The 23,041-nt window shown below is 44.8% G+C and overlaps 1 protein-coding gene across 5 annotated transcripts in view; it reads right to left on the bottom strand.

Annotated features, from left to right (window-relative positions):
• The window catches only part of PALM2-AKAP2 (PALM2-AKAP2 fusion), a 583,545-nt gene that overhangs the window by 101,736 nt on the left and 458,768 nt on the right, over positions 1-23,041 (bottom strand). The window contains exon 1 of one of the 5 annotated variants that reach the window (XM_029614193.1): positions 10,397-10,415. The exons of the other annotated variants lie outside the window; for them this stretch is intronic. The gene's annotated coding sequence lies outside the window, so the exon portion shown is untranslated. Of the gene's footprint in view, positions 1-10,396; positions 10,416-23,041 lie in introns of those variants that run through there. 5 annotated transcript variants of the gene reach the window in all.

The raw sequence follows: 23,041 nt of genomic DNA, 5'->3' as shown, positions 1-23,041 counted from the left end.
AGCCAAGGAAAAGATGCATTTCATCAGAACAAATAGCTTCAGACTGCAAAACCAGGAGTAGTCTCTAGTCCTTAAAGGTTAGAAAACAATTGAGGATGCACAGAGAAAATGCTGGCTAGATGTCCTCAATAACCAATCATATGCCATGGAAACAGGGCGAGTGAAGCAGAGCACAGGATAGCTAGGAGCTCAGTCAATAATTATAGCAACAGCAGAGAAAACTGTGTTTTCTAAAAAGGGGGAGGGGGAGAGAGTCAAATCCTGTTTACAAACCTACATAAGAGCATAAGAAATTGCCATGCTGGGTCAGACCAAGGGTCCATCAAGCCCAGCATCCTGTTTACAACAGAGGCTAAACCAGGCCACAAGTACCTGGCAATTACCCAAACACTAAGAAGATCCCATGCTACTGATGCAATTAATAGCAGTCGCTATTCCCTAAGTAAACTTGATTAATAGCCGTTAATGGACTTCTCCTCCAAGAACTTATCCAAACCTTTTTTGAACCCAGCTACACTAACTGCACTAACCACATCCTCTGGCAACAAATTCCAGAGCTTTATTGTGCATTGAGTGAAAAAGAATTTTCTCCGATTAGTCTTAAATGTGCTACTTGCTAACTTCATGGAATGCCCCCTAGTCCTTCTATTATTCGAAAGTGTAAATAACCGAGTCACATCTACTCGTTCAAGACCTCTCATGATCTTAAAGACCTCTATCATGTCCCCCCTCAGCCATCTCTTCTCCAAGAGAAATATTTCAGAAGAAAAGCACCCTCTCCAATAAAGATGAACACGCAAACTGGCTGTCCCACACTCAGCATCATTGTTCCATGTATTCCCTTAAAGCAAGCAATGAAGACATAAGCATGGTGTAATGATGCTAAGACTTTAAAACATTATGAGGGGTATATAGCCAGAAATCTACTTATTTTTTTTTGTAAAATATTTTTATTAAATTTTCCATAATCAATAAATACAACAAAAAGTTCAATACAACCATGTCCAGCAAAGAGAGGAGTAAGAAAACATATCTGCAGAACATAAATGTTTTCTATATTATACTGTTTCTGTCATCTTCCTACCCCTTAAAAACCCCCTATCCCCCCTCCCCTCCCACAGGTGACCTTTCTCGCAGAATTGGCCTACGATTGATAGAAGACATTGCACCTCAGGTATATCAAATGGGGGTCAGCCGAGTTACTCTGGCGTCAGCTTAGTTCTATCAAAAGCAGAGAAATGGGCACACAGATTTGATTTTAGTTGAGCAACGAATGGGCTCCATATACTAGGAAGTCGCTTAATCCCTTTGCCCCTGCTTCCCAAGTCCCATGTTTTATAATCCATTGATAGCAGATCTATCATTTCAGCTTGCCAGACTGGAAATGTGGGTGTATCCCCTTCAACCCATCTCATTAGAATACATCTTCTCGCTACACAGAGCCCTTTAATTAAGAAACATAATTCACTGTCGGTACCGGATATTTCATCAGTAATAACCTCCAGAATACATACATCTGCCCTAACTGGTATTGACATATGAAACTTTCCTGAAAATTTTGCCTGATAGATGTCTAAAACTGTTGGATAGGGGGTACAGTCCCATAAGCCATGTACGAGTGTAGCTCTAGGCTTAGTACATCTGCGACATCTCGGGCTATCAATATGCTTCATCCTAAAGACCCGTATCGGGGATATAACTATTCTGTGCAAAATTCTCAGGTGTTGCTCCCTTACCAAAACAGAGGGAATGTTACAATTCAACAACCTTATGCTTTCAAAAAGGTCATCCCCTTCCAATTCAGTCCTGAGGTCTAACTTCCAATTTATAGCTAAGTTGTCAAGTATACAGTATCGATGTACGGAGTGTAAGTATTTGTATAACCCTGCCAGAAACTATTTACAACCCCGATAATACCTAATAACCACCTCTGAAAGGGCCCCCAAGGACGGGGTTGGTGTGTTAGTTTGTATGATTGTATGAATGTAACTACAAATCTGTAGATAATGTAAAAAATCTTGAGCATGAAATTGGAAATGTTCTTGGCAATACTGAAAAGAGAACATACAATTATTTGCATATTCAATAAAGCAGTGAAACTTGTCCCAGCCCGCTTTTGATAAGTTAGTAAAGAATGGTAATCTATTCCCAATGGGAAACCTGGGATTCCCACATATGGGAAGCAAGGGAGAGGAATTCCAAGACAACATCAGCTGTTTCCGCAAATCCCGCCAACCATAAAATATATATTGGATAAGGATATTATGGGCCAAAACAACAGGAATCTCCCATTTCCTTGCATGTAACACAAAGCGCAGATCATATGGGTGTACCAGCCCTGCTTCCACCATGTTATATGTAAAGGTTGCAGTGTCCAGTAACCAATCTCCCAATGCCCTCAAAACACATGCCAAATTATAATACCGTATATTGGGAAAGCCCCACCCACCCTCTGACTTTGCACACTTTCTGAGGATAGTGCGCAGATCTTTTCGGGACAGCACTATAGGAAGCAATTGTAACACATACAACAGCTTAGGAATGAGGGACATTTTTTTAGCAAAGTGATACATCCCATTAAAGATAGAGGGAAGTTCATCTAGCTTGTGGTACATTTACGGAATTCCTTAATTATCCTTGGAACATTCGCCAAGTACCTCAGCTTTGGATCTCTGTGGATATAAATCCCTAAATATTTAATGGTCGCTCTCTCCCACTGCAGAGGCAAGGAGTCCCAGGAATCATGCAAATGACCCAGTATGTCTAGAGCTTCTGATTTGGCAAGGTTCAGTTTGAACCCTGAAAAAGAACCATAAACAGTGAAAATATCTAGAACCTTGGGAAACAAAGTTTTAGCCTGTGGAACGAATAGAAGTATATCATCTGCGAACAAAAATTGTGACAAAAACGGGCGCCTCGACCAGCACACTGACGGTTGCAGTACTCATTACGTCTAGCCACTAAGGGTTCCAATGGTAAGAATAAACAATAAAGCGAAAGGGGTCATCCCTGTCTTGTACCGCTGGACAAATGAAACAGTTCAGAGAGTATACCATTCATCCAGATCTTTGCCAACACTTGTATCGCCTGTAAAAAGAGCTCAGAGAAGCCAAAGGTTTCTAAGACACACTGTAAAACAAAACCCCCACGAAACCCTGTCAAATGCTTTTTCTGCATCAAATCCCACCAAGACGGGGTCTTTGAATTGGCCTTGCCTACAAAAGTCTAACAGAACTTGTATCCTTCTGATGTTCATACTGGAACGATGGCCCTTAACAAACCCCGCCTGTCCAGAGGAAGTCAGACAGGGTAAATTATCAGCCAGTCTATTAGCTAATAATTTAGCATATATTTTAATGTCCATGTTTAAAAGTGAGATGGGACGATAAGAGGAGGTCAGTTGTGGATCTCTACCTGGTTTGGGCAGCACTACTATGTGTGCCATGTGCACTGACTTGGGCATGCGACCTCTGTGTATCATGTTCTCATATAAGTCTTTGAGACAATCTGTGACTAGAGGGGGGGGGGGTCAAAGCCTTGTAAAAATATGCCTTTAGGCCATCAGGCCCCGGCGCCTTAAATGCCGGTAGCGAACCAATTACCTTCTTTATTTCAGAGTTTGTGATGGAACTATTGAGAGACTCCTGTTGAGAAGGGGTCAGTGAAGGCAGCTTTAGTTCCTGCATAAAACATCCCCATTGCACAATGTCATCTTCCTCCGCCGAGTTCAGGTAAGCATAGTATTCCTTAAATATTCTGCTAATATCATGACTTGCCATGGCCATTCTCCCTTAGGGTGTGCGCAACTCCACTACAAAAGCCGATTTACGGTCCCCCCTTGTCAAGTTGGCCATAAGTTTGCCCGACTTGCTGCCATGAAGGAAAAACTTATGTTTTAACAACAGCAATGAGGAGGCAACTCTTGCATGTAATATATTATTAGGGTCTTCTGAGTAGTCGAGAACTGAATTTTAATCATATCAGAAGGATTACTTATAAGCTGTTTCTTTATGCCCGTAAGCTCTTAGTTAAGGCCAGGATATCTTGATCTATTATCTTTTTTTCTTAGCAATCACATAACTAATATTATTTCCCCGCAGCACTGCCTTTGCAGTTTCCCAGTACAGAACAGGAATCTTTCTGTGTTGGGCATTGTGTCGGGCAAATTCTTGCCAGCACTCATTTAAGTGTTGTGCAAATTTTTTTATCTTGCATGAGCCAGTGCGGCAACTTCCCCAGAGAAAAATCACGACCAGGTTCTGCCCCTTGCAAAACACATGAAACAGGACAATGGTCCGAGATCACAAGTGATTCAATTTGCAACTGTGTCACCTGAGAGAACAGAGTCCAATAGTAGCAAATAGTCCAACTGGGCTTGAGACTGACATGCCCGGGCGGAATGAGTGAAGTCTCTTTCGCTAGGGTGGAGCACAATCCAAATATCCACTAAATGCAAAGCATTACACAAAAACAGAATTCCCCTTTTTCTCTTCCTGGGATGTGTAACTCCGGATGGGGGTTCTATCAAGTGTTGCAGCTGCAACACAATTGAAGTCACCCCCTAGAATCACAGGTGCAGGCTCCAAGGCCAAGATCTGCGTGACCAGTTCAGTGAAAAAAGAATGATATTATTTGTTCGGCCCATATATGGAGCCCATAATCAGCGGCCTCCTAAAAGAAGAGGCCACAAATTATAACGCTCCTCCCGTTGGGGGTCAATGGGTTGAGACTGTAATTGGAAAGAGACTGATTTGAGAATTTGGACTGCAGTCCCCCTGCTATGGGAAGAACCTGAACCTGCAACTGATTGCTTAAATCCCCCTTTTTAAAGCTTAAGATGTTCTTTCGGTGATACAGGAGTCTCCTGCAGAAACATCACATTACCTCTCAATCTATTGAGGTGCGCGATTACCTTTTCCTGTTTCACTGGAATGTCCATGCCTGCTACATTCCACTTTATAAACTTGCCCTTACTTCCCATCTTGTTTGGAAATATGGATGGTGCCCTGGGGCATCCCCTTCATGTATTGGATGCACGTACTGTCTCTGTACTTAGCTGATATCTCCGATAACATTAGTGGGCAAATGAAAAAATGTTCTCAAAGGCCCCAAGATGCAGCCTGCCAGTACTGTATCTGGGTTTGCTATCATCTAAATACTAGAAATCTATTTTTAAATATCTATTTTTAAAAAAAGCATGGAACATTCCCCATTGAGGCAATCTGTGGGTATGTGCCAAACCCCTCCCCCATCCAAAAAATTCCTATCAAACAAAACAAGTTTCTGTGGATAAAACAAGCAGCTTCTAAGAGGCTGATTTGCTACAGGCGCAAGGAAAAATTGTTTTGGCATGTGTCGATGAGCATCAATGAAGCCTGAGAGGAAACGGCTCCGGGCTAACCGGTGCCCTGTATAAAATTGGCGCTCCCTTCCTTGCCCCCTTTGGTGGTGGCAGCTCTGACCCAAGGCTGGGTCCAGCACAGCATCCCCCTTCCCTCCTCCCTCACTCTTTGCCCAGCAGCATTATCCCCCTCCCCACCCGACCCCCTCTCTTTCTCACCTCTATCTACATGACGTGGAAGGGAAGGAGGGAGTGCCAGAATGCTGGGGTCCACTCATACACGGCAGCCTGCATGGCCGCACACCCCAAAAGCCAGCCCCGACGGTGTTGCAAAAATTGAGCACTATTAAGAAGGTATGAAAATCTAAGCTTTGTTTTGCAGGTATTTCCAGGTGCGACAGCAGCTACACAATCCACCAGGGTGAAAGAAAAACAAGTTTCCGTGTGACTCTACCTGGAGTAGCCAAGATTAGCAACAGGTACTGTAAGCATGCCAACACAGCAGAGCCCAGGCATGTCCTCTACATGAAAGGGACTTTTTTTTTTTTTTTTTTTTTTAAAGTTCTTAGGTCCAGGGAAATTAAAAAAAAAAAAAAAAAAGCTGCAGATTCTGAAGAAATCTGTTCACTGTTAATGGACTCTGTGTCTACAGTTTCATGCAAACAGTGGTGCAGCAGAACATGGGTAAGTTCTCCATGTCATGGGTAAGTTCTCCATGCCATGCCATGGCACCTGACTTACCATCAGGCCGATACAGAAAGAAACGCGCGCTCAGGCCAGTGTCCTGTGCGCATGATACAGTAAATAAAATTATGCTAATTAGGGCCCGCGGTAAAAGGAGCGGCGGCTGTCAGCGGGTTTGACAGCCGACATTCAATTTTGCCGGCATCAGTTCTCGGACCCGCTGACAGCCACGGGTTCGGAAACCGGACGCTGGCAAAATTGAGCGTCCAGTTTTCAACCCGTGAGCCGCGGGCTGATTTTAAATTTTTTTATTTTTAATTATTTTTTACTTTTGGGACCTCCGACTTAATATCACCATGATATTAAGTCAGAGGGTGTACAGAAAAGCACATTTTACTTTCTGAATCGCATGGGAATAACTAATAGGGCCATCAACATGCATTTGCATGTTGATGGCCCTATTAGTTTCGAGAGGGGTTGGATGTGCATTTTCGACGTGCTATTACCCCTTACTGAATAAGAGGTAAAGCTAGTGCGTCAAAAGGTGCTGTATCAGCCTGTAAGTCAGCTAAGAGTCACACGCTGCTCCTGCCTTTCTGTTTACCGGGTCTGACTCAGTCCTGGAATATTTCCCTTCTGCTTGCCACTTGCTTACCATAAAACAATCTCCCTGCTCTTTGAGCACAATTAAATCTGCATAAACTTTTTAAGCAGGGACCCGACTTCCCCTCCCCCCCCAACCAAATTCAGTCCTCCCACACATATCCTTTGGCCTGCTTTCCCTTCTTTGCAATCTTAGTCATCACTTGCAGTACATCTGGAGCCTGGGAGGTGTTATCTCATTAAGGCAGTGACATCCCTACCACATGTCCTTCACTTAAGCAGCTTAGTGGGGAGGAGTAGAGGTAGCAAAACTCACAAATCTTGTGTTTCAGTTCTCCAATCATCCATTTGTGAGGACATTTGGAGCACACAAGGCAGAGGTAAAGTTAAGAGGTTTTTTGGTTTTTTTTTTTAATAGTTAACAGATAAATCTGGCTGTATTCAATGTCTTCCCTCCACACGGGATCCCAGAGTGCTTCGTGGGAGCGGCGTGTTTTTACATAACACACACACAGTCAGCACTGCGCGCACCTTCTCTCACACCGTCCCTTTCACACATATTTACAAATTGACGGAAGCATTTATGGGAATTAACAGGCCGCAGCTTGATTAACAAACCCGTCGCCCGAGCCCTTACAGTATAAATATAACAGTGGTTATCCACCACCCGCCAGCAAGATAACCATCGGTAAGCCACCTGGCCAAATACTGTTTAGGTAGCACCCCGCCCACCCGAACCAGCCTCCGCCACCAGCCAGCAAGGAGCCAAGCCAAGCCGCCCGACGGGTATTTGTCCCACCAGTTGAAGCCCCCCCCCCCCAACTGGCAACCCGTTGAGCCCAATTACCCATAGCGAGGCTTGGGCGAATCGCCCTCCCCCCCTTGCTGCGACAGCAACCAATCGTGGAACAATATAACTTATATAAGGGTGGGAGGGAGGGAAGGAGCTTGGCAGGGCTCCAGCAGGGGGAAGGGGCCGTCCGTTGACACCCCGCCCCTTAAATAACTTTTTTTCTCCCGATGTTCCTCACGGCGCCCTCGCCAATGGGGAGGCGCCGCGATGGGCCCGCTCGCTACTCTCCTCCCCCCTACCGACACCGATCCGCGTGTTAGGTCCCGGGCGTCCCGTCCTTTCAGAACTGCAAGCAGCCGCCTCTGGTTACAGGGCTAGGCTGGTCCTCGAGCCATCACCCTAAGGAGAAAAACAAGAAGCCTCAAAGAGTCACAATAAACTTCTTTCTAACCCCACCTTTTGAATATTACTAGCACCATTTCATTTTGTGTTCCTGTGTCAGTCCATTAAGAGTCATTTCCAGAGCTACTTTATAGCTTGGAAAACACGCTCACACATCTGTAATGCACTTGTATATTTTGGGCAACAAAGTCTGTTGCATTCTGCACTGAGCACTGAGCTGAAGAAGAGAACATACATTTGGGACTAGCTTCCAAGAGCTATTACATTAATCTAAAAAAAGGTTCTCTATAAACTTGTTTGTTGACCCATATTTCTTTGTTGCAACAATTCTGGGTCACGCTGATGCCCCTGGAGTGAAATACGGCTTCACAGAATCTATCTACAGTTCCATTCTATTGAGAGTCAAGGAAGATTATTATTTACAGGTAATTGTTACATTTGGGTCCAGACTGATGGTCAGGGGTATAAAATCACTTGTTCAAGGTCAACCAGAAAAGCAGAGGAAGAACTGGGATTAGAACTCAAGAGCCTTGACTCTTAAGTCTGTGGGCTAACCATGAAACCATGTCTCCTGTCAAAGCTGTGTAACAGAAGGAATACTTTAAATCAGCAAAGCTAGTTTCCAAACACTCAGGCTGATACAGTACACGCTAGCTTTACCCCTTATTAAGGGGTAATAGCGTGTCGAAAACGCGCGTCCAACCCCCCCAAAACTAAAAGCGCCCGCAACATGCAAATGCATGTTGAAGGACCTATTAGTTATTCCCGCGCAATTCACTAAGTAAAATGTGCAGCCAAGCCGCATATTTTACTTTCAGAAATTTCTGCCAGCACCGGGAAAGTGTACAGAAAAGCAGTAAAAACTGCTTTTCTGTACACCCTCCGACTTAATATCATGGTGATATTAAGTCGGAGGTCCCAAAGTAAAAAATAATTTAAAAAAAATAATAAATTTAAAATGGGCCCGTGGCTCAAAAACCGGACGCTCAATTTTGCAGGCGTCCGGTTTCCGAACCTGTGGCTGTCAGCGGGTTTGAGAACCGACGCCGGCAAAATTGAGTGTCGGCTGTCAAACCTGCTGACAGCCGCTGCTCCTGTCCAAAAAGAGGCGCTAGGGACGCGCTAGTGTCCCTAGCGCCTCTTTTTACCCCAGGCCCTCATTTAAATACTGAATCGTGTGCACCGGAGAGCGGGCGCTCGCTTGCTCTCCCGCAACTTTTACTGAATCGGCCTGTTTGTCAGGTGGCCCTGCAGGAAAGGGCAAACACGCATGGAGATATGGAAACCCAGCAGTGAAATGGTGCACACCTATGCATTTTTTCCTTTAAAAATGCACAGAATAGCTTGTGATATATGTCAGAAATACAGTACAAGGCATGAGCAACAGGTTAACGTTTTTGTATATATAAAAAGACACCCCACTGAAACACATTTGCATGAAAATGAGAGTTTACCAGACAACAATCAAGTTGCAGCCACTTGTCACACCCTCCCTATTTCCTCCTTAAAAGAGCAGATCACTAGCAAAAATCTTACCAAGAGGCATTAACAGCTGTCTTTACTGTCAGCACCTGAATCTCATGGCCGGTTCTAGGATGTATGAGGAGTGTTGGCTGCACAGGGCCTCCTGATTTAGGGAAAACTTTTAACTACAATAAGACTGCATACTTTATGTACAAGAGTGAGTGAGTGAGTGAGTGAGAGTGTGTGTGTATCTGTGTATAAAGCTATATGCAATGCATATACATACATACATAATTTACACTGTAAAGCACCATCTGCTTAAAATATATTGGGCACACAGCGAAGGGCATGGACAGCCACATGCACCACACTCCTGTAGCCAGTGCACTGCTTGGCACACGCATTTATATTTTACATGCAGAACTTGGTGAATGCATACCCTCATGGAAGGGAATCACAGTATCAAGCTCTGTTTATGGGTCAGAGCTAAGTCATATGTGTGTTTTTTTCTACCTCTCAGACTGGGTGGAAGCAAGCTTTTCAGAAGCCCAAACCCTCAAAAACCATCAACCAAATTCTTAGTTAATTCCACAGCTAAATCTTTCCTCCTCCAAAAGTGAATTCACTGCCATTGCAACAAATCAAAATGCACACCTAACTCCCAGCCGTGACTTAGCCCCCAGACAAAATCTCACCACAGCCAGCCTCTCCTTAACTTAACACTCAAGTCATGAAAAAGGCAGAAAATTCTCAGCATCCCTGTCCAGGAAAGAATAAATCAGAACAGGGCAAAACAACTCGCTCTGCCTGAAACATGAAAGCAGGGCAGAAAAGATTTCAGCCAGCTGTCAAAGCTCACAGTCACAACTCCTCTTTCTCAAGGACACATGCAACTGTGCAAAATCAAGACAGAAGGAAAAAAACCAAAGCATTATAGCTTCCCATGAACATTTTCAGTCCTTTTTCTGTGCTACACACTGGAGAACACTGACAAATTCCTCAGCGGATCCCAGAACAGACATTAACACATTAAAAATCAGCTCTTCCTGAGAAATCAGAATAATTCTTGAAAAAAGAAAGGAAGCCGAGATCGGTGCACTGCAGCTTACCCTGTGCTGGTGTGTGAGGGTCTCTGCAGTGAGGAAGTGCCCTTTTCCCACAAAGCTTCCTCTCTTTGAGGGTCCTGGAATCAAAATTCCTTCCCTGCCTTCTCACAGGCGGGGAGGTGATGTCACAGGGCCTGGGAAGGCTGGTGAGGAAGGCCAGAGCCCCGCCTTCCGTCCCTCCCCAGCCTATCCGCACAGAGAGACCCCCAACTTGAAGTCAATAACTAGAGAAGCAATATCCCCAGCCTGTATGTCACAAGTTAGGCTGAAGAGAGATGCATTTGCCTGGTGCACATGTTCCCGAGCAGAACTGAACTTTTAAAGTGCAGAATCCAACAAGCCCACATTTTCATCAGTACAAGATCAACAGAGATGAGAACGGGTGACCTGAGGGGGCGAAGAACAAAGACAGAAGGGGTGTGGGACAGAAGACTAGCACTACGTTTTGATCTATTTGGTAGACCAGCTTTAATCCACAGGTGGGCTCAGAACAGACTCCTGAACTAAATCAGTTTCTGCTGAGAAAAGGAGACACCAGAAAAAATGTCTACCTATAGTCTACCTCCCTGTTTTCCAACCTTTTCCAACCCATGGCACACCTGCATTAGCTAAAATGTTGCGCGGCACACCAGCCTCCATGGGGTGGAAAATGTGGACATGGAGAGGACTCATACGGTCAAAAGAGCTAGGGAAACACCGAAAGCCCCATCAGTCTCTCTTCCAAATTTTAAAACAAAGAGGGAGAGGAGGCTGAGATAACATGAACGTCTCAAAGGACCAGTTCCCTCTATAAACAAGTGCAGGAGAAGGAAGAGGTCAGTGTGATGTGGGCGTGTGAGTTACTTTGGCTATTGCATGTGGCTGCCAGAGCTCCTTCACTGCTGCTGCTGCTGCGAACACTCTAACAAGCCAATGCAACAAGATATGTGCAAGAAACAGGTGCTCGTATTGAGCGCCCTTTTCCTAACGTGCATGCATCCACATCCCCTGTGCGCCTGACGCAATAGTCCAATGAGAATGAAATCAAAGTTGAATACAAAAAGGGCACACTAGGGAGAAATGTGCGTTTCTGGCACTCAGAAGTATATTGCATCGGGCACACAGACGTCTAAATTGTGCGTTCCTAGCAAAAGTGCATCGCTTACATGAAGTTACAGAAATCTGCAATGCCTGTTTATCAAATGTAAAGGAACCACCCATGTTTTTTAAGGTGTCCTTTCGTTAATAATCACGCTCTGCTCCACTAATTCCTATATACATTTTTTCAGTTTTTGTTCTAACCCCAAACAACTAAATCTTTTACTAATCTCCCTTACCCTACAAGGGGCACATTTATTGCAACAAATTTTTTATGTTTCTCATGAGCCTTTAACTGCGAGTAAACTTTATTTCACCTCCAGAGCTGGAGTTAAAAAATTGAGCATTGGGCGTCTATTCTTTGGGCACACTTTCCTGCATCAGGCGGTGGTGCCTTCGTTTGCATGCAATTAAAATGCGATGAGCACTACTTGATACATTTTGTTAGGACGCACATGGATGTGCCAATCTCCTTACTGCACTGGACACTATGACTGGGCGCCCAAAACGTGTCCAACCGCGAGTCAACTGGTGTGCTGGCTGGGCGCATTTTACTGTATCGGCCGGAAAGGGAGTCACATCCAGTGCTCAGTGTGTGCTCTCCCTGGAGATAAGATAAGAGGCTGGAAGGACTCAAAGGAGGAAGCTCAGGAGGGGAAGACGAGCAGGTGCTGTGAGCAATGTGTGCTGCACATAGCCGGGCCCCACTATCCGTGTCCTGCATGCTGCCTGTTAATGACTGCTGCAGCTAGGAAGAGGCGGCATGCATGGCTTCCCATGTTCTCAGAAAGCAGCTCCTACATGGGTGAGAGAGCCACCGCTACGTAGTGACTCTTGTTGCTGTGAGATACTGAGAGCAGATCCCAGGTTCTGGTCTGGATCTGAGCATCAGGCTGCGGTGGCTTTTCCGTGGCACCCCTGATCAGGTCTGAAGGCACCCGGGCTGGGAAACACTGGTGACAGGTTATGAAAAAAAGAAAGAAAATGTAATAGGAAGGCACGTTGTGAAATATTGTGGCATCAAGAATGAGAACTACATCATAGGTATTGTTTAAACAGCTCAGCTCCTCGACAGAATGTGTACAGAGATTTTGTTTTTAAGTATATTCATATTTAACTCGTGCTTTTTCATTGGTAGTTCAAGGAGAGTTGCATTCAGGCTCAGGAGGTATCTCCCTGTCCCCAGAGGGTCTGATGTAATAAGACAGGGGTAAAATGTGCACTGCTTTTCAGCATACATTTTGTTAATACTTGCTAAAAAAGAAAGTTAACTCCCAATGCAGTAAGCTAATAGTATGCAAATACATTAGGAGTTTAAAAAGGTGCACAAAAATAAAGAGGTCAATATTCAAAGCCATTTACATGGATAACTCACAAGTTAGTCATTTCAACGTTTAGTTTTGAATATTGACCTCAAAACGAACAGCATGCAGAAATCACATTTAATGCACACAAACCATGGTTAACACTTAGGAAACGTGATTTAGGGGCACAAAACATATTAGGCGCACAAACTATGATCCTAAATTATGCCTGCAAAAGATGAGTTAGAACATAAAATTTGTGCTCTCTGGGGTAGATTTTCAAACTGCGCGATTTGGCCTACTTTTGCTGGCGCATCAGGCGCAAGCAAAAGTACGCTGGATTTTAGTAGATATGCGCGGAGCCGCGCGTATCCGCTAAAATCCGGGATTGGCGCGCGCAAGGCTATGGATTCTGTATAGCCGGCGCGCGCCGAGCCGCGCAGCCTACCCCCGTTCCCTCCGAGGCCGCTCCGAAATCGGAGCGGCCTCGGAGGAAACTTTCTTTTGCCCTCCCCTCACCTTCCCCTCCCTTCCCCTACCTAACCCACCCGCCCGGCCCTGTCTAAACCCCATCCTTACCTTTGTCGGGGGATTTACGCCTCCCAGAGGGAGGCGTAAATCCCCGCACGCCAGCGGGCCGCTAGCGCGCCGGGACGCGACCTGGGGGCGGGTACGGAGGGCGCGGCCACGCCCCGGACCGCCCCGGGCCGTAACCACGCCCCCGTACCCGCCCCCAAAACGTTGCCAACACGCCCCCTAAACGCCGCGACGACCGGGCCCGCCCCCGACACGCCCCCCTCGGAGAACCCCGGGACTTACGCGAGTCCCGGGGCTCTGCGCGCGCCGCTAGGCCTATGTAAAATAGGCTCACCGGCACGCAGGGCCCTGCTCACCTAAATCCGCCCGGATTTGGGCGGATTTAGGCGAGCAGGGCTCTTAAAATCCGCCCCATAGATTGTGAGCAGAAAAGTCACATAAATCACGTTCAATGGACCCCGGCTCAGCCCCACAAACTAGCATTAACCCCAGAAACTTTACTCCACTTCTGAGCAGGAGCTAAATTTCCAGCATTAAGAAAATATGAGTAAAGCCAACACACTTCTCTGCATTGGGGAGTGATAACTAATGCCTTGATTAATATGGGATTTGCATGGAGCTGCATTAAGTTGTCTGCAAAGTTTTACTCAGGATTGTGCACACATTGCTTTGGACTTTAGCAATTTCAAAAAGTTAGCATCTTTAAACCTTCAACAGACTTGCGGAGGACCATTTTAAAAGGGATCCAACCGCCTAATGACAAAATTAGGTGGCTAGATCCCCCTGTCCCAAAATTGGCTATATTTAGCCTGTCTGAAGGCCTGAATTACTAAGGCTGTTTGTTTTCCCATCTGTGTCTATAGCGGAAAAAAAGCTAGTAAAATCAGGCAGTAGTTTCCACTATCTAACCTCCATCTGCAGGAACAGCAGGGGCAAATTACATGGGTACTTTTTGTACCGTATATCTTGTAGGCAATTTTCAAAGGAAAACTTCCTGCGGCAACTGGAATGCCGGCAGTTTCTCCTGTTGCTTAGGGGCACTGGATCAGAGGATCCGACTGAATCCCCATAGGGCCACTAGACTCTTCCACACAGGAGAGCTCGAGCAGCAGCTCCCACTCCCACTGTCCTGGAGAAGCCCCTAGAATTCTCACAGAGATCCAGGTAACTCTGCCAATAAGGGGCAAACCCAGGCCACAAAATCAAAGGGATGTACCAGACTGTACCATTCCCAGTGTGGGGGTATGGATAGCTAGTGCAAAATCACTGGAACTGAAACTGAAAGTTAGAAATAAAAGAAAGAACACTGCATGGGCCTTTCCTCTATAGCAGGGGTGGGCCAACTCCGGTCTTCAAAAGCCACAAACAGGCCTAGTTTTCAGGATGTCCAGAACGAATATGCACAAGATAGATCTGCATACAATGGAGGCAGTGCATGCAAATGTATCTCCTCTTCATTGTGGATATCCTAAATAACAGACTGGCTGGGTGTGTCCTGGTCCTGGCAGCTGGATCTCCTTCTCAGGCATCAAAAGGATTCAGAAAATGAATGAAAAGACCAAACGGTAACAACCCAACAACCTGAGCCAGTTTTTAGTTCCTCCCCAAGCAAGAGTCAAATAAAAGAAGGAAAGTGCCGTGCTCAATAAGCAACGTCACAGGAGAAGAATTAGTGACCTGATGGACCATCTGGGTATTTTTCTGCCCTCATTTACCATGCTACTATCTTCCTTCTAACATGAAATGCAACTTCAAATGCATCATAAGTGACACCTCTTAAGTGGGATTTGTTATACACCAAGACCACTTGAGAGATCATTGAGAAGGGAAAGCAACTCCGCATGGGGCCTTTCAGAGAGCTGCAGGCTCCCATGGCAGCTCTCTCTTAAGCACAGATAAGGGCTGGAGGGCAGTACACACCAGGAAGAAAGCTTCAACAACGGAGGAATAACTATTTTACAAGCGCTACAACGCACCCCGGATTGTATGGTCATGGAGGTGGATAGGAGTATCTCACATCTTGAAGTTAGGTCTATATATATACCTAGACTTACATTCAGGCTGATACAGTATGGTGCGCTCAGGCCGAGTGCACCGTTAGCCCCCGCGTTTTCAACGCGCTATTATTACCCCTTATACATGCAAGGAAAACATGTGTCCACCCCCCCAAAAACGAATAGTGCCCGCAACATGCAAATGCATGTTGATGAGTCTAATAGTTATTCCCGCGCCATACAGAAAGTAACATGTACTGCCGAGCTGCACATTTTACTCTCAGAAATTAGCACCTGCCCAAAGGCAGGAGTTAATTTCGGCTGGCACCCTCCAACTTAATATCATAGCGATATTTTACTGTATCGGCCCGATATTCTGTTGTGTGTCAGTCCCCCTCCTCTACAGCTGGGGTGTGGATTATTGACCACTATAACACAATATCCACAGCACTGATAATCAGCTGCTGCAGGATGTTCGCATACTAGCATGGATAGAGCTGCAATACAATAGTGGGAGCTTCCTGTCCTATAGTGATGCAGAGAGGATTTTTACAGGCTTCAAATTCTTTTCAAGAGAGTACAAATAATAAACTCCTGCAACAAGGAACCTTTCTGCTAAACAGAGTGTCTTTTTTTTTTTTTTATCTTTAGCGGACACGTTATTAAAAACGTTCTGCCTTGCTCTGGAATTATTTAGAAATGCATGAAGACCTGCAGGTCAGAACTGCAGCACAGCAAAGGAAGACACAAGTCATTGTGAATACGGGAGCAGACTATGGCCCCTCTGCAGCTTGCTAGTAAAGTGATGGTCTCATGTCTCAGAGGGCATGGCAGGAAACCCTGCCACGCTGAGCTTTTACAGCTGCAAACATCAGGCTCCTATTGTGTTAGACAATTGCTGGGAATGATCATTTTCCACCATTTGTAACAACATTTCACTCTGTGGTTTGGAAGCTTCCAGCTTCAGATGGCGGCAACCCTCTCTCTCCTAGGACTGACTAACCCATTATTAGCTTGTTTGGCACGCATTGTAAGGAACCAGCGTGATTCGCTGGGGTGATGTAGTCAATTGGCCTCAATGAGAATGCAATGTGTAATTCTACAGGAATTTACTTTCATTTTAGCTTCTGTTAATGCCGCCAGATACTAAGGTCTAGCGCCCGTGTACATGGTGCACATAAATTAATCTCTGTACAGGCAGACATTTAGGGGGTCATTTTACAACAGGCTGCATACATCTGCATGCTGTTACGCACCCAGCTTCCATCAATTTTCAGAAGCGACCATAATGCGTGTACGTTTGCTTTGAAAATTATTCCAACCCCAAGATCCACCAATGTAGCTAATTCTACAAATACCAAAATCAATAACCCACATAGAAAACATTTTTTTACATTTGTTTTCCTTTCTTCTTGTCTTCCATCAACTTATAAAACTCCAACCTAGATTACGAACATTATTCCAAGACAAAAATTATTTTCTACAAAAATTTTTTTTTTATAGAGGAAAGTGGTCGTTTCATAAAGTTTAAAGTTACCATCCAGGTTAACTTTATTACTATTTTTTAATCACGAACAACCACCATCCCCCAATATTTTATTTACTGTTTATTCAAAAATTATTTTTTGTAACTTTTTTTTCAAGTTTGATTAAATCTTATCAAAAATGAATTTTTGTCAAAGACAGATGAAACAGTCCTCCGCTGTCAACAAGGAACTCTTCATTCTTCATACAACTGAGATCTAAATAGTTCATATGCATTCTCCCACAAACATCACGATTGTACTTAGCTTTTACTCAATCCACATTGAAAGATACCGAAACATCCATTCACGGCAGTGTTAGCCCACTTAGCTTTTAAAAGCTGGATGGTAACTTTAAACTTTATGAAACGACCACCTTCCTCTATAAAAAATTTTTTGTAGAAAAAATTTTTTTTTTAGAAAATAATTTTTGTCTTGAAAAAAGAACTTGGAATAATGTTGGTAATCTAGGTTGGAGTTTTATAAGTTGATGGAAAACAAGAAGAAAGGAAAACAAATGTAAAAAAAAAGATTTTCTATGTGGGTTGTTGATTTTGAAAATTATTCCATCAAATCCAGGCGCGCACAATTATACAAAGCCATTTGCTGCAGAGTTCTGCCCAGAGAATTTTTAATCAAAAAGTATGCACTGCCAAGTCCCGACCCCAGACTCCACCCCAGGAAAGTCTCTCCCCCAAGCGTACAAAAGTATGCACAATTATTTGCATGCAGTTCTACAAGGCCCATTTCTGGGGGTAAAGCACCACTTATGGCTGGTTCTCAGCACCTGTTATAGAGCCTGGCACATGATAGCTTAAGCACCAACAACCACTGGATCCCTTCCTGTTGTAAACAAGATGCTTTGCATGCAGTAACACTTTCTCATTAACCTTTCTAGCTCAAACAGGTCAAAGAGGCTTTTTTTTCTAGAAAGCACAAATTTACATGGTTAGCAAGTAATCTCTCTCTTTTACTTGGAGTTGGTGCCTCAGAGATTTTAGGATAGTATAGAGAGATCTGCCCCACAGACCATATAAGCCACTGTGAAATAATGAAAACCAAAACTAACCGCAATGTAATGCTAAAGCGTTTATGAAGTTTTTGCGCTCTTAGTGTTGCGGTCCCGGTCGCACTCCTGGCGACCGGGTCCTTACCTGCCGCGTCCCGCCGCCAGCGATGGAAGATGCACCCCGGTTCCAGCGCGCGAGAGGGCCTGCAGCCTGAAACGGAGCCTGCCGGTTCGAGTCGGGCCTTCTCTCCGCGGCGTCTCCAGCGCCTCCCCCCTCTAGGCACGCGCGTGCGGGGAAACCCAATTTAAAGGGCTTTTCCCGCCTACTTTGCTGATGTCAGACGCCGGCTAGTATTTAAAGCCGGCGTCTGCTCTCCCTCTCTGCCTTGCAACGAGGTTCCTCCTGGTGAGTGCTAGTTGTGTCTGAGTTCCAGCTCCTGACCCAGCTCCTGATCCTTCGGTCCTGCTCCAGCCTTGCCTGCCTTCCTCTCCTCCGCTCCTGTCTTCCTCGGTTGGACTTCCTGGTTTTGACCTCGGCTTGCTTCTGGGTTTCGCTTTTGCCGCCTGCCTCGACCTTGGACAGGTTTTTCTCATGCTCGCTTCTGTGATCTCCTAAGTCCCAGCGGTCTGGGACCTCACGAGCTCCTCTCGGGGGGGTCCGCAGGCTTCCAGGGTGAAGACGCCGGATCTTCATGTGCCCTGATACCGCCCACCGGTCTCCTTCACCCTGCAGAGTGCGTCCATCTCGCCTCACTCTGCCAGGCCGGCCCAAGGGTCCACTGCTCGCCAGTGACGGTAACACTTAGGGGTAGATTTAAAAAGGGTGCGCGCAGGCATACATGTACACCCGATTTTATAACTTGAGTGAGTTATAAAATCAGGGGTCGGCTCGCGCAAGGGGATGCACCCTTGTGCACCTTGCACACGTCGAGCCCCCTTCCCCCATTCCCTTCCCCCCCAAGCCCTACTCTAACTCCCCCTGACCTTTATTTTACCTTTTGCGCCTACCTCTGACTGCCGGCGCGCAATCCTTGGCACAACGGCAAATGGCAGCTGTGCCAGGAGCCGCTGACCCCGGATCGCCCCTTTTTGCAAGGCCCGGGACTTACACGCGTCCCGGGGCTATAGGCCCGGCGCGCGTGACCTTTTTAAAATCCGGCCCTTACTTTCTCGATGATACAGTCCAGTCATAAATGGGTATGTCCTGAATTATATAGTTTATTAATTTTCGGAAGTACAATTTTGTGATATGTTGAGATATTTTAACTATTTTATTGTCTAATGTGTTTAGTTTTATTCAACTGTTTATTTTATGTTTTATTGTAAACCGATGAGATGTATATTTTGAACGTCGGTATATAAAAACAAATAAAATAAAATAATCAATGGCTCACACAACACAGTAAGAAGTAGCTCAGCTCAATATTCAAGGCTACATAAATCTGTATGATCTTTTACACAACCAGGCCAAACCTGGTGTTCCAGCAGGAAATAACCCCCAAATTACCCTCATAGGCAAACAGAACTGCTAAGGCAGCAACCTGCAGGGCAAAGGTGAAAACAGCCACCTTTACAACAACCCTCGCCAAGAAAGAGGCTTGGCGAGGTGAATGGGGGAAAACGGGGGAGGAGAAAGGAAAATCTGTTATACAGGAGAAGACCCTGGATAAATGCAATTGCTGAGCAGTTGGCCTGATACGGATCAAAGTCCTGGCAAGCTCCAGATCTTATGTCCATCAAAAGGCTCATCCTCAAGGAAGTCCATGAACAGGAGCCAGAGCTGAGCTTGTTTTTGATGAGAAAGTCTGTCAGCGGCTGAAGACGACATCACCGTGCAAAGCTGCACAAGCCCTGCTCTCTCGCAGAAAGAGGCTGCAAGGTGCCATCTTAAAGCCATGGAGAAAACTGATTGGGATGCCAATATCCTACTATTTCACATTCTTAAAAAATGTAATCTTTTAGATTAATGGAGAGTAAACAGCTACAATATATTCTCACCAAGGAGACAGACAAGTGTATATTTTTTAAAATCTTATTCTGTGATCGTAAAGAAACAGAAGACCCATTGCTGGGAAAATGGTTTTCAGAGATTCTTCAGAGAGCGGTGTTACTGGCACATGCAGTAAAATCCTCAGGTCAGACCAAAGGCTGCGCTTACAACTGCTAGTTACTACAGGGTTTGTTTAGTCTACTCTTAATGCTAGAATTAACAGAACATGTCTACAGCTAAAATTTGCATTAATTGCAAACTATGATACTGGTAAACTAGTGTGTCTGCCACATTTTTATCCAGTTTATATCCCCAACAGTATTTTGAGGGTCATGGGATTAATAGTGTCACATCTAATCGTCAATCTCACTAGATCTGCTGGTGAATTTGCAACTAATACCTGTAATATTTGCCCCCTTGCAAAACATCCAGGAGCCTAACTTTCAAACCTATCTGTGGCGCAGCATTCACGCAGGTAAGCACACAAAGATTAATACTAATACAGTTAATGCCGTTTATAAATTACCGCATATTTCTGCTCTGAAAGTATGCTTTGTTATGTGCGAATATTTCCAATATAAGAAAATGCAGACTCTCTCTCTACCTATTTTATAAACAACATACATGTGTATATTTTAGGCATGTAAAATATATATATAACATGTACATATAATAACCCCAATTTATACGCGGAGGCAGGTACTTTATAAAGTGTGCCCATATACCATGTACTAGGAATCATCAGTTCGTTGATACCTCCACCAGTGCACCCAGTCCTTCTCCAGGATACCCAGACCTTCCAGTTTACCCCGAGACTCCACCCCCCATTCACCCAGACCTCCCACCCACAGACAGCTGAAGACAACAGACAAGTCCGATTTCACTTAGGCATGTCAACTGGCAGGTGTAAAAGTGTTCCCAAATCCAATAACGTACACACACGTCTCTCTTACAAAATAGCAACTACTGTGTGCAGTTCTGAACCCTGCGCCTTTTTCCCATGGTGAAACACAAGTGCCAAATGGAAAATAAGCCCGCACTCTTGATGTTTATAAGATAGCATATCCACGTCTCCAGCCTACTTATGCATCTTTACACACAAAACTCCTTTGAAAACTTACTCCTCTGTTTGTATTATTAATAGCAATTGCATTTGTAGCACAAACTGGACTATCTGGGGAGTTTGCATGAACTAATTGGCCTTTTTCTGCCATCAACTGTTATGTTACAGAATGCTTCCAACCTAGCTCTGGGCATTATGGAGATTTAGTACCAGGCCTGGTCTCCAGGCTCCCATTCCACAGCTTTCTGCCTCTTGCAGTCTGGTTTTTCTAAGGAAAATCTAGAGTATAAATGTCAGCATACAGAGGGAAATGTTAGTAAGACAGGCTGGGATCAAACTCTTACAATGACATGGAGCTGTGCTGTGATTTCATCAGGTTCAGTACATTAATGATCGAATACACGATAAAAGTATGACTGGGCTAGCATGGCATGCCGGTCTCCAGACTTCCTGCAGTAGCTGATTATCAGTGCTGTGCAAATTGCATTACAATAGTCAATAATCCATACCCCAGCTATATAGGAGGGGGGCTAATAGAATATGCAACTCTAGATATATATAGGCATGTCCTCAGGATGGATATGCTCATATCCACCACCAAGTCCATATAATCCGAGGTGTGTTGTAGCACTTGTAAAATAATTATTTCCTCCGTAGTCCTGCTATGTACTGCCTGCCTGCCCTCGAATCCATATCCTCTACTGTGCCTAAGAAAGCGCTGACAGGGGAGTCTGCAACTCTCTGAAAGGCCCCCTTGTGTTCCCTTCTCAGTGATCTCTCAGGTGACCTTGGTGTATACCAAATCTCACGTAACAGAGAAAGAACGTTTGAATAAAGTCATTCATTTCTCCCTTTTAGGGGAGTACACCAAGAATTAATAAGAGTTTATTGCAGTACTAGGAACTGAAAGTTAAAGTGTCCAGTAATTGCCACGCTATATATTATAAGACAACTACAGGTGCATGCTTATGATTAGATTATCTTGCACTCACTCTGTGCATGTGTGAAAGAACTATAATAAGATTACCAATGATGTCAGAAACAGGATTAAGGTTTCATTATAGAATGAGATATTAGGTGAAACTGGGGCAGAACAGAACCTGTATTTTGCAAAAGCAAAATTTGTATTTTATTTTTATTATGAAAACACCTTGAAAAAACACAAAATAAAGGGGAAAGAACATAACACCAGCACTTATCAATTAATGCCCTGCTATTAAAGGATAACGAGCCCTCTCACAGTTTGGAGGATTTAGAGGCACTCCTTCCCTCCTAGTTGAAACAGAGAAAAGAACTATTAATGGCTCAGCTGCTGAACTAATTATGACTGGCAAGGAAACACTGCTTCAAAAGAAAAGATCATCCACTACCCCACTGTGAGGTCTTGCCAGCGGTCAAGGCTTGATACTTGTCTCAGAAGAAAAGGGAGACAGGACTCTGGCTGGCACTCCACACCACCTTTATTATTTAACAAGATAACAGGCAGGGAGGGCTTGCCTTAGCAGTCTGTACAGCATTCAAACACTGATAGGCCGATACAGTACAGTGCGCTCCGATGCTATTAGTTTTGGGGGGTTGGACGCGCGTTTTGACACGCTAGCCCTTATTCAGTAAGGGGTAATAGCGCATCGAAAACGCGCATCCAACCCCCCAAAACTAATAGCGCCTGCAACATGCAAATGCATGTTGCAGGCGCTATTAAGTATTCCCACGCGATACAGAAAGTAAAATGTGCAGCAAAGCCGCACATTTTACTTTCAGAAATTAGCGCCTACCCAAAGGTAGGCGTTAATTTCTCTCGGCACCGGGAAAGTGTACAGAAAAGAAGTAAAAACTGCTTTTCTGTACACCCTCCAACTTAATATCATGGCGATATTAAGTCTGAGGTCCCAAAAGTTAAAAATAATCAAAAATACTAACAAAAAAAAAAAATTTAAATCGGCCCGCAGCATGAAAACCGGACGCCGGCAAAATTGAGCGTCGGCTGTCAAACCCGCTGACAGCTGCCGCTTCTCTCCAAAAAGAGGCGCTAGGGACGCACTAGTGTCCCTAGCACCTCTTTTTACCGTGGGCCCTAATTTGCATAATTTGTTTTCTGAATCGCATGCACAGGAGAGTGGCCTGGGCGCTCGCCCGCGATTTTTACTGTAT

Source organism: Rhinatrema bivittatum, chromosome 1, assembly GCF_901001135.1.
Source record: "Rhinatrema bivittatum chromosome 1, aRhiBiv1.1, whole genome shotgun sequence".
In the NCBI taxonomy this organism is placed as follows: Eukaryota; Metazoa; Chordata; class Amphibia; order Gymnophiona; family Rhinatrematidae; genus Rhinatrema; species Rhinatrema bivittatum.
Note: the sequence above shows the minus strand (reverse complement) of the source record. Positions and strands in the feature narration are given on the sequence as shown.